Source organism: Bubalus kerabau, chromosome 7 (assembly GCF_029407905.1).
Source record: "Bubalus kerabau isolate K-KA32 ecotype Philippines breed swamp buffalo chromosome 7, PCC_UOA_SB_1v2, whole genome shotgun sequence".
Classification (NCBI taxonomy): domain Eukaryota; kingdom Metazoa; phylum Chordata; class Mammalia; order Artiodactyla; family Bovidae; genus Bubalus; species Bubalus kerabau.
Genome location: NC_073630.1, coordinates 43,157,420 through 43,170,095, shown reverse-complemented (window position 1 = coordinate 43,170,095; position 12,676 = coordinate 43,157,420). Strand labels below are relative to the sequence as shown.

Below are 12,676 nucleotides of genomic sequence, written 5' to 3'. Positions count from 1 at the left end.
CTTAAATTCAGGAGCAACCCCTCCTTCTCATCTCATTTCAGGACTTTCGTACCCTACATGAATCTTGTAGTGCAATGCCCCTGCGTTTTTTTTTTAACTGATGTTCACCCAGCTACCGTTTTCACTGGTCTTTGATGAGTACAGAAATTGAAAGCACACATTTACAAACTTTTGTAGCAAATTTGACATCATCATCCCAACTAAGTGTATGAACATTTTTTAAAATTATTATTTTATTCTAAAGAGATTCAGTTTGTGATGGATTAGAGAAAAATAAAAGCATGTCCTTCATGACAAATAGTTGGAAAAGCTGCTATTTTAAAGCCAGAGTAGATATGAAGCTCAGAGAAGACTTGCAAAGCCCAGTGCCAGCTCAGAATCATGACAGCCAGAATTTTTAGATAATTAATGAAGAGTTTCTCAAATTTGAGAGTGCTCTTAGACTCCTTATATGTCCCTAAATTATTTATAATATAATATTTGAATTTATAAGCAAAAATACATGAACTCTTCATGTGCATAGATTTTATGCAACTATAAAACCAAGATAAGTTTAAAATTTAAAAGTTCAAATAATTACCATTCATGTATGTAACTTATTTCACAGAAACTAAATCGATACTTATTTGGGCATATGATAATAATTGCTATGATGCAGGTTTTAGAGAAATTTCTAGAGCAGGGATGATTCTAGAACCTTTTTCAATAAGAATAAAATAGCAAATATGTTCAGATTTTTAGTCATATGATCTCTTGCAACTACTCAACTCTGCTATTGTAGCATGAAAGTAGCCACAGACATAAAGTACATGAATGGTCCTTTGGAATACACTGGTTTTCAATGTTGACTCTGGATTCCAGGTAATAGCAGAGAGTGAATAAGAAATCTGAGAATAGTAATACAGGTCTTGTACAAGCACATGGCTTATAGACTAAATGATGTGAAAGCAAAAGCAGGGAGCCACTTGAAAGAAACCTGAAGAACGCTACAAAATAAAAAGATATAGTGGAAGGGAGCTATTCTTTTTTATATCTAGTTGTATAATTTCCCCAGGTTCTCAGGGAAGAAGAACAGAAAGTTTGCATTGTATTCAACAACTCCTCAGTAATAATAACAAATAATAATGATTCACATACATTGAGTGTTTATTAGATGCAAGAGTCCTTCGTATCTGGGTTAATCACTTAGGCTATCTGGCTCTATTGTCTTGGTCAGCAGATAGGTTCATTTAACCACATCAGATCGGAGATGCGAGTCAGTTGTAAGATACACAAGCTTAGAGTTTAAGGAGGTTCTGGCTATAGTTATTGATAAGCACACAGATGGTACTGTGAACATGAGATCACACTGGGAAATACTATAGACAGGTTAAAAGAGTTTAGCACCAAGCCATGGAACTATACATATAGAGATCCAGAATCAGATCACATTCTATGGGGACACCAAATTTCCCTCTGTGAACTATGAAGGATAAAACTACACAAGATAAGAGCACTTGGTAAGCCATGGATTTTGCAAAGAATGGAAAAATAAAGGTTATCTGGATTTGCATGGAAAGAAATAATTATCACGAAAGCCCACAGGTCACTGTAGATTCAATTATATGTTAGACACTCAAACTCACTTTAAATTATCAAATGAGAAAATGCAGTGTGGACTAAGGATATTTTATGAAAAAAAATCTATTTTCCAAAGATTCTATCTATATTAAGGAAAGTCATCTTGAAGTGTCTGCATCATCATTGTATAATTAGCACCCCAGGTTATATTTATTTAAGCCGTTGAAAGTCAGAAGAAGCACAACTCTATCTGGCAATACCATGATGAATAATACTCCTAATGGGGTTAAAAATTGAAACTAATTGGTTTGTGTGATTGTTATTAAGTCCAATTTAAGTTAGTTAATGGAATTTTGTTTGGCAAGGGAATAGAGTTTATCTTTGCAGATGATATTTTTATCTTTGCAATAAGTTTCTGTCACCCTATTGAATTCATGTATCTAAATAAAGTTAAAGTGATAATGTTCCTCTGCATGCCTCAGGTCAATGGTTAATTTTAGAGAAAACGTAGTAAGAAAATTCATAACATTCCTGGTACAGTGGTATCTCTATCTAGAATACCGACACACTCAATCTTCATTTTCAACAGACTCCATGTAAGATCAGGTCACTTAAAACAGTGTGACAGTTTAGTGGAATATAAGTCCATAACACAGTTGCCTAAATAGATTCCAGTGTCACCCAATGATGAAATAAATGATCTTTCATGAAAACCAGATTTGGCAGGAAACCCAAAAAACCTAATTAAGTAAACAATATACAACCTAGGTAGTCTTCTACACTATTTATTATACTTCATGCATGATTGTTTCTTAACTGACTTGTGTATATAGCCTGGCTAAACTTTGAAATGAGTATTCACATATGTCATATCTTTTTGCCGTTTCACACTGTTCATGGGGTTCTCGAGGCAAGGATACTGGAGTGGTCTTTCATTCACTCCTCCTCCAGTAGACAAATTTTGTCAGAATTCTTCACTATGACCCATTCATCAAGGGTGTTCCTGCACAGCATGGCTCATAATTCATTGAGATATGCAAGTTCCTCAGCTACAACAAGGCTGTGGTCCATGAAGTGGTATGACACCAGATGATGAGCCTCCCAGGACAGAAGGTGTCCGATATGCTACTAGGGAAGAGCAGAGGGCAGTTACTAATAGCTCCTAAAAGAATTAAGTAGCTGGACCAAAGCAGAAATGATGTTCAGGTGTGGATGTGTCTGGTGGTGAAAGTAAAGTCCAATGCTGTAAAATATTGCATAGAAACCTAAATGTTAGGTCCATGAATAAAGATAAATTGGACATGATCAAGCAGAAGATGGCAAGACTGAACGTCAACATCTTAGGAATCAGTGAGCTAAAATGGATGGGAATGGGCAAATTTAATTCAGATGACTATTATATACACCACTGTGGGCAAGAACCACTTAGAAGAAATAAAGTAGCCCTCACAGTCAACAAAAGAATCTGAAATTAAATGAAAGGATGATTTCAATTTGTTTCCAGGGTAAACTATTCAACATCACAGTAATCCAAGTCTATGCCCCAACTGCTGATACTAAAGAAGCTGAAGTAGACTGTTTCTATGAAGATCTACAAGACCTTATAAACTAACACACACACACACAAATAAGTCCTTTTGTCATAAGAGATTGGAATGCAAAAGTAGTTGAAAGTCAAGAGATACCTAGAGTAACAGGCAAGTTTGGCCTTGGAGTACAAAATGAAGCAGGGCAAAGTTAGCAGTTTTGTAAAGAGAGTAAGTTGGTCATAGCACACACCCTTTTCCAACAACCCAAGACAACTCTACTCAGGGACATCACAAGATGGTCAATATCAAAATCAGATTGATAATGTTCTTTGCAACCTAAGATGGAGAAATTCTATACAGTCAGCAAAAAACAAGACCTGGAGGTGACTGTGGCTCAGATCAGGAGCTTCTTACTGTAAAACCCAAACTTAAATTGAAGATAGTAGGGAAAACCACTAGACAATTCAAGTATGACCTAAATCAGTACAGTGGAGGTGATGAATAGATTCAAGGGATTAGATCTGGTAGACAGAGTGCCTGAAGAACTATGGACAGAAGTTCATAACATTGTACAGGATGCACCACAACTAACCCAGAGATAAAGAAATTCAAGAAGACAAAGTTGGCTGTCTGAGGAAACTTTACAAATAGCTGATGAAAGAAGAGAGGTGAAAAGCAAGGGAGAAAGGGAAAGATATACCCAACTGAATGCAGAGTTACAGAGAATAGCAAGAAGAGATAAGAAGGCTTTCTTAAATGAACAATGCAAAGATAGGAGAAAATAATAGAATGGGTAAGACTAGAAATCTCTTCAAGAAAAATGAAGATATCAAGGGAATAGTTCATGCAAGGATAGACACAATAAATGACAAAAATGGCAATTGCCTAACAGAAGCAGAAGAGATTAAGAAGAGTTGGCAAGAATACACAGAAGAATTCTACAAAAAAAGGTCTTAATGACCTGGGTAACCATGATAGTATGGTCACTGATCTAGAGCCAGATATCCTGGGGCATGAAGTTAAGTGGGCTTCAGGAAGCATTACTATGAACAAAGCTAGTGGATATGACAGAAATCCAGCTGAACTACTTAAAATCCTAAAAGATGATGCTGTTAAAGTGCTGCACTCAATATGCCAGCAAATTTGGAAGACTCAACAGTGGTCACGGGACTGGAAAAGTTGTTTTCATTCCAACTCCAAAGAAGGGCAACGCCAAAGAATGTTCAAACTACTGTACAAATGTGCTCATTTCACATGCTAGCAAGTTTATGCTCAAAACCCTTGACAGCAATACATGATCCGAGAACTTCCATATGTACAAGCTGGGTTTAGAAAAGGCAGAAGAACCAGAGATCAAATTGCCAACATTCACTGGATCATGGAGAAAGCAAGGGAATTCCAGAAAAACATCTACTTCTGTTTCATGGACTATGCTAAAGCCTTTGTGTGGATCACAGCAAACTGTGGAAAATTCTTAAAGAGACGGAAATCAAATCCATTCTCATGGCATAGTTGCCACTGTGCTTTGGATCATTCCCCCAATTCAAAGTAGCTCTGGATTCTTGTTTCCTTCTTTAAACAGTTTTTCTAGGCATCACATCCATATCTCCCCAGTAAAAGCAGAAGAAATTTATGGGTTCCCAAGTAGTTTGCTACATGCAAAACATTGAGGTGATGCTGAAAATTCTTAGGATCTGTGAGCTTGTTAGTAAGGCATCTAAGATTAACAGTTGTGCTGAGATACACAGACACTTTAAGCTACTATATAGATTTCTATTTTGTTTCATGACCTCTAATTTCTGAAGTGTTAAATGATTTCCTTTTCTATGTTTGGTTGCTCTTTATAAGATTTTCTTCCTTTCTAATCTATATATTTTTTAATTCATTTTATTGGGTTCTTGTCTGGGGGAGGGAATTCTATTCTGCCTTAATTCTGAAGATCTTGTTCCTCCCTTTTTAGATGGCTCATAAGGGCTTATAAAGGCCCAAATAGAGGTGTTTTAGAGAGGCTTATTTCTGGATTAAACAGTCATCACTTATAATTGCCATCCTAATGCCCCCAACAGGAAGCTTTACAAAAGGTGACTTTCTTTTCTGGGAGTGCCATCACTAATATCAGCACTATCTTCAGCATGGCTAGAATAAAGGAATTTGACCTAGCTGTCTGCAAGAAGCATGCCATTTGGCTAAGGAAAAATAAGTGACAAAACTTGAATGTCATTTTTAAAAAAATAATAAATGCAGATGGAAATGACCAATAATTTTTGAAGGAGTAAGGAAGATTACAAGGAAATATAAATTTAAATCCCTTGGATAATGTTAAATGAATTTGAATAGGAGTTTTAAGGTGGGATTTAGACTTTTGACAATACAAAAAGTACTCCTTGAGGTCAGGGGTACATTGTGAGCAAAAAAGAGAAGAGGGGCAGCATGGGTGTATATATACACCGTATTAATCAGCTTGGCTCTATTATGAGATACAAGAAGCAAGAATGTGCAGTCATGTTTTAAAAAGACAAATTATAAAGACTGAGTGATGACCTTAGTGATTTTATGACTTTAACCTTCAGCTTTGGAGACTGCCCCCACCCCCCAAATTTAAGATACACCTCATGTCAGATTCCATGTCTTTTCAGTTGAACATTTAGATTCTTTTCCTCCTGTTGAGAAAAATACGCTTTTTCAGCTAGCTAACCCCACCTTATTGAGTTCAGATACTAGCAGGCTGACATTAGTAACAAGAGATTAGAGGTGTGAACTTCCTCAATTTATGTTAACAAGGTGCTAAATGCAAAGGCCAATTATGAGTACCCCTGAATGTCAACTTCCTGTCGCCTGAATATCCAGTGAATGAGCTTGATCAGGGTATAGCCCTTGTCCTGTGGTATTTATAGGATTCTCAGCTGAAACTTATTGGATTCCTGAAAGTGTGGCTTTTAAATTCTTCAGGGTATTGAGGAATGTTGTGGGTTCTCTATAAACGCTCCAGATGCTGTCCAGAACACCTGGCAATAAATTCCAGCCTCTCTGACTTCCCATTTCTTCTGATGCAGGGTTATTAAATATGAAATATTGCATGCTGAAATTCACATAAAACAGCCTAATTAGTAATAGGAGGAAGTGAGAGCAAGGGCACATGTGGTAAGAAAGGGATCATGGAGGGGGTAAGGATAGGGATCTATAATTGCAAAAACACAAGGAACTCACTCGCCATCCATTCAGCACCCTGCCCTGCCTAACTATACCCTTCTGCTGACCTCCATTGTTCAGGTCACTCTTTTTTTCATGATTTTTTAAAGCCTCTTTTTAAATATATATTTTACTGTAGGACAGTTTTAAATTAACAGAAAAGTTGTTAGGATAATACAGAGAGTTTTCATGTAAGTCTCACTCAAATATTGGCTTACAAGGAAATACTAAGACCCAGTTCACTGTAGGGAAGAAATATTTTTCCCTAATTCCTTTCCTACCTTCGTCATACACAATGTTATGCTCTGGTTTAGAGTCTCAAAAATTCTGATAGAATAAGCTTAGTTAAATGATATTATGACTCATAGTGCTATTTGTGCTGCAAGAGAGTTACCTAAAGCATGGTCAATGGACTCCTTCCAATTTACAGAATGTTTGTAACCAGTCTTCAAAGAAAGAAGCAGCTTATGACAGAACTTAAATTCTCTATTTTGCTGAGTTTCTTATAGCAAGACCTTTATTTTTTTTCTGTTTTAGTAAGGAAGCCATGCATTTATTTGCATTCTGTTGTTATCCTCTGTTACGTTCCAATAGCCTCCTCTACTACTCATTGTTCTAAATCAACTATCTGCATTACTTTTCCTGTGAAGCCTCTAGAACTGCAAGGATGGCCCCCCTCCCCTAGTCTTTCTTTTAATATTGAACAGCCTTTAAAATTTAAACACCTTGAGCATAGGGCAAAGTCCTAAAATTTTCTTAAAGAGTTAGGCAAATGGAAGAGGGTCCCTAATGCTTCTTGAATTGTATAAAAGTCCGATACTGGATTAAATTGAAAAACTGCCTATCCCTTGTTCCCCTAGCCAGGTCATGAAATAAATAAGTATAATTCATAGTGTAGTTTAATGTTGAAAAAAATTAATAAATTTTGATCTGATTGGACTATTGACATGAATGCAAAATAGCATTAAATTAATTTAAAATTATTCATAACCTTAACTCTTCAGCAATTTTTTTTAGGTTGATCTTCCATTATCTATCCTTGGTACTCACTGCTTATTACTTATAATGACAACATTATAATACTCTTGAGTTCTCACCTTCTGTATTTTTCAACAAATGAAAAAATCTTGATTTGAATTTTTTAATCTAGAAAATCCTTTTTTAAATGAGAGAAAATGACACTAAAGGGAAATAGGATTTCCTTCCTAGGTTCTAATCATATATATTTTTATCAGTAATAACACTATCAATAAAAGGCCATCTTCCTTGTACCAGACTAAACCCATTAATCACTGTAAGCAGGTAGACAAACTCAAAGTTCTAATATATTATGGTCTAGATTACAGTCTTATCAAGAGTCCTCTTGCCCCACTGGTGGTATTTTGCAATGTTTGGAGGCATTTCTGTTTGCCACATTTGGGCAGGGGCAATTACAGGTGTGCAGTGCAAAGAAAGGAAAGCATATAGGGCAGCCTTCAAAGCGAACAACTAGCTGGCCTAAAATGTAATAGTTTCAAGGTTGAGAAACCATGGTGTACATGACCAATACAGGATAAACTTTGGTCAAGAGAATAAAGGTGGAATGGGTTTTATAGGATGAGGAAGGACATGAAAGCACATTAAATAGCTTGATATCTGAAGGAAAATTTATGCAGTGGTTTTAACCAAATGCAGGGGAAAGTGGGTGGATGTGATGGTACAAAGTAGTGAGGTACATTCTAGGTTATTGGAAGTTTTATACTTCTCAGAAGGGAACCTCTGGAAGATGAATAAGATGACTAAGGGCATTTTAGATCAAGGACTTCAGAATCTGAGATGTAAAACCTATATGTAAGATAAAATTTAATACAGTGCTTTAAATGTTATGATAGTGATATACACAGGGAGGCAAGACAGCATATAAGACAGAGAAATCACCAAAACAGAGAAGGATTGGAAAGGCTTTCTCAGTGAGATGATGTGGTTCCATTTATACTGAATTCTAAAGGATGAGTCACAGTTAGCTAGAGGACAGTGGAAAGTGGTAAGTAGTTTATTACAGACAAAAAGAAAAGTACACAGAGCAAGAGGGTAGAAAGAGTCTGGAAAATGTCTTGTTTTAAGTAGTTCAGTATGTATTCCTCTTATTGTAAGAAATAAAGAGAATGTTGAGGGATGAGGCTGGAAAAGAGGGAGTAGAAGTCAGAAGATAATGAAATTTCTCTTATGCCAATACTGACATTTGTAGTGATCATGGAATGCCATTGAAAAATATAAAGCAAGTGAGTAACTTCATGATTCATGCCTTTGGAAAATCACTCTGTCTAGAGAGTGTGGCTGGAGGGACCAGGCTTGGGGTCAAGGAAGTCAGACAGGATACTTCAGGACCATCTGAACAAGAGTAGCTGGTGGTCCCACTGAGATACCCTAACTTACCTGGCATATTATTTGGTAGTTTTCAAAATGTGAAGGAGATCAGATATCTATGAATAAGTATTTTTAAGGGCTTTAAGTCATTCCCCTAAGCATATCACCATTCTAGAAAACGTAGACATGCAGGTGAATCAAACATGGTTACTGATCTCCACAAGTTACAGGAGAGATAGGACATGTATATATTAATTGATACCTAAGTAAGAAATGATACACTCCACAACAAGGGTGCAGGTACATTGCAATGCAAATTTAGAGCAAGCAAAGGATGATTGCTCCATAGAGAATAAGAAAGGGCTCTAAGACAGTAATGAAAATAGAGCACACTACTAATATCACAGTAACATAATAAAATAATATGTGAAAGTTATTAAGCATTTATTATTAGTAAATGCTTCATTTAATCCTTATGTGATTCCATGTTAGGTACCTTTTTCAGATGGGGAAGCTGAGGTTGTAAAGAGGTTGAGAGATTTGGCCAAGGTCACCTAACTGCTACATGGAAAAGTTAGGAATTAATCTAGGTGTGGATGAAGCAAGCACCCTTTAGAAATGTTGAGAAGAAAGGAACAGGCTTCTCTGTGGAAGGAGGAACATCATTATAAGCCCTGAAGTAGGGCATCCCAGAGTACATATGGAGAAAATAGAATGGTTTATTTTGCCAGGAGCCTGTGTGGATAAAATATCTACAAATAAGCAGATTTTTCTGAGTCATGTGGTCAAACAAACACCTTAGAACTTTCAAAATTTAGATTTTTGGTTTAACACCATTCTATAAATAAGCCATACTCCTATGGTGAATATAGCTAGACTTCCATTGCTTTGTTCCAGCTCTTTGAGTTAGGCCATCTTGAAGAATTTAGAGCAATTATTTGATCACACATTTCCTAATTGACAAAAAAATGTTAATAGTATCTTCAAAATCCCTTACTCCCTAGCTGCCAAAGGAACGTGCATGGAACAGATGCCAAAGACAGCTTGGAAACTTTCGAGAGGGTTGGAAACAGCAGTTCCTATTAGTCTCTCTATCTACTGTATCCAGGGTTGGCATCAGAAGCAGTCACTGTGCTTGCCAAGGACTCAGGTGGCATCCTGAAGGGACTACTACTTATGAAGCCATGTGGTGATTTGTATTCCTTTCAAATTCCAAGACAAAAATAGAGACCATGTATATGGATGCTAACCCTTAATTGGGAAAAAAAAAAATTGTTTCAATAAAATGTTGTCTTTTAATAGTTTATTCCAAAGTTCATGCTCAATATTGGACACTGATCCAACAGATTGTAGCAAGGTTTTGTGCAAAATGACCACCTTCTTCTAATTTGTCTGGCTGAATATTTCCTGTACCTTATAAAAGAGGGATAGGATGTCCTGGGTGAAACCATCAACATCAGGTCTGCAGTCACCTTGAGAGCCACAGCTCCCTGCTTTTCCTCACCCTCTGAGCTCTGACTTCTACAGACCTTTCTTTCTTGTTTATATCTGCCACTATCTGTCTTGCTGAGGTCCTACTGTGCTTTCTTACCCTATGCCGTCTCCTCAAAACTATTTTCTCCAACTCTATTTCATACTACCATTTAATTTTTCCTTCAGTTACACCTTTCATAAATACTTCCATTTTAGTCCTTATACTAAAGTCTGACTTGCAGGCAAACTGCAAAAGCAATAAAAACAACCCCTTTCTATGCCTCAATTTTAACACCTATAGTATAGCATTCTGTTTGTCTATTGGTATATCAGTATCACCACCTAGATTTTGACCTCTGTGAAAGCTGACGCTAGATCATATTTACCACTCTCCTTCTAATCTTGGCTTTGGAACTGACACATAGCAGATGATGAATCAATAATGGTTAAATAAATGAGAGAAAAAAAGGTCCTTATTCTTTAAGGAAAAAAAAAAGCTTTCTATACATAAAAGAGACAGTTAAGTTTTATTTTCTATATTTCTTACCAAAATGTGGCCCCTGGGGTCAAATCCTGACTCCTTCACTTGGTACCTGTTTTACTTTTTCAAGCTGATTCAGTTCAGTTCAGTTCAGTGGCTCAGTCATGTCCGACTCTTTGCAACCCCATGAATCGCAGCACACCAGGCCTCCCTGCCCATCACCAACTCCCAGAGTTCGCTCAAACTCACGTCAATTGAGTCGGTGATGCCATCTGGCCATCTCATCCTCTGTCATCCCCTTCTCCTCCTGCCCCCAATCCCTCCCAGCATCAGAGTCTTTTCCAATGAGTCAGCTCTTCGCATGAGGTGGCCAAAGTACTGGAGTTTCAGCTTTAGCATCAGTCCTTCCAATGAAGACCCAGGGATGATCTCCTTTAGAATGGACTGGTAGGACCTCCTTGCAGTCCAAGGGACTCCCAAGAATCTTTTCCAACACCACAGTTCAAAAGCATCAATTCTTCGGCGCTCAGCTTTCTTCACAGTCCAACTCTCACATCCATACATGACCACTGGAAAAACCAAACCTTACTTTGTTGGCAAAGTAATGTCTCTGCTTTTGAATATGCTATCTAGGTTGGTCATAACTTTCCTTCCAAAGAGTAAGCGTCTTTTAATTTCATGGCTGCAGTCACCATCTGCAGTGATTTTGGAGCCCAGAAAAATAAAGTCTGACACTGTTTCCACATCTATTTCCCATGAAGTGATGGGACCAGATGCCATGATCTTCATTTTCTGAATGTTGAGCTTTAAGCCAACTTTTTCACTCTCCTCTTTCACTTTCATCAAGAGGCTTTTTATTTCCTCTTCACTTTCTGCCATAAGGGTGGTGTCATCTGCATATCTGAGTTTACTGATATTTCTCCCAACAATCTTGATTCCGGCCTGTGGTTCTTCCAGCCCAGCATTTCTCATGATGTACTCTGCATATAAGTTAAATAAGCAGGGTGACAATATACAGCCTTGACGTACTCCTTTTTCTATTTGGAACCAGTCTGTTGTTCCATGTCTAGTTCTAACTGTTGCTTCCTGACCTGCATATAGGTTTCTCAAGAGGCAGGACAGGTGGTCTGGTATTCCCATCTCTTTCAGAATTTTCCACAGTTTATTAAGCACTGTAAAATAAAAATATTAATAATGACCACCTTGAGGAGTTATGGCAATAAATAAATGAGATAATGAATATAAGGACCTCACCCTTGTGTCTAGTGTAAACTGAATTCAATTAATATTAGCTTGCAACATATTTATTATAGATAAACAAATAAGCTTCTTAGTTATTTCTAAGTTGTATTGGGCACATAGATGCATTTGGGTCATGTTATGTTCACGAAAATAATATAAATAAATAATTAAGCTGATAGGATGGTTAACATTCTCTCATAAAAGGATAAATAGAATCAAATGCTCTAAATAAATAAATTTTTCACTGGGACGACCCAGAGGGATGGAATGGGGAGGGAGGAGGGAGGAGGGTTCAGGATGGGGAACACATGTATACCTGTGGCGGATTCATTTTGATATTTGGCAAATCTAATACAGTTATGTAAAGTTTAAAAATAAAATAAAATTAAAAAAAAAAAAAAAATAAATAAATAAATTTTTTAAAAAAGAATGTCATTTAAGACTACTTGGCTGTATTTTTAATGTTAGACTATATTCCACTATGGATGAATAGTAAAATTTGTATATTTTAAAATCAATTCGAATAATTCTTTCCTCTGGGTGGTAATGTCACCAGGTTTCTATTTCAATTTTTAATTTGCTTTATTTACAGTGCCATTTAATTTTATTTTGTACTATGTTAAAATGTATGTGTTTCTAAATTCATAGCTGTGTAATAAGGTATATTTAGAATGTTTGCATTTTTTCTTTTACAGATTAGACTTTATTAGTATTTTAGGTTGTAATAGAGAATTTCATAGACTATATAATTAGATGTTTAGGAAAGAGAAAATATTTTGTTTTGGTCATAATTTTATAAATGTTTCATATTGCTTAATAATAAAAATGCCTCTTCTAATTTGTTGTTTAAACTATC

At 36.4% G+C, this 12,676-nt stretch overlaps 1 long non-coding RNA gene across 1 annotated transcript in view; it reads left to right on the top strand.

The window, feature by feature from the left end:
- LOC129657187 (uncharacterized) overlaps window positions 1–9,864 on the top strand; it is a 31,748-nt gene extending 21,884 nt beyond the window's left edge. The window contains exon 5 of the long non-coding RNA XR_008716589.1: window positions 9,629–9,864. This is a non-coding gene — a long non-coding RNA (uncharacterized LOC129657187). The remainder of the gene's footprint in view (window positions 1–9,628) is intronic.
- Window positions 9,865–12,676: the final 2,812 nt, after the last annotated feature.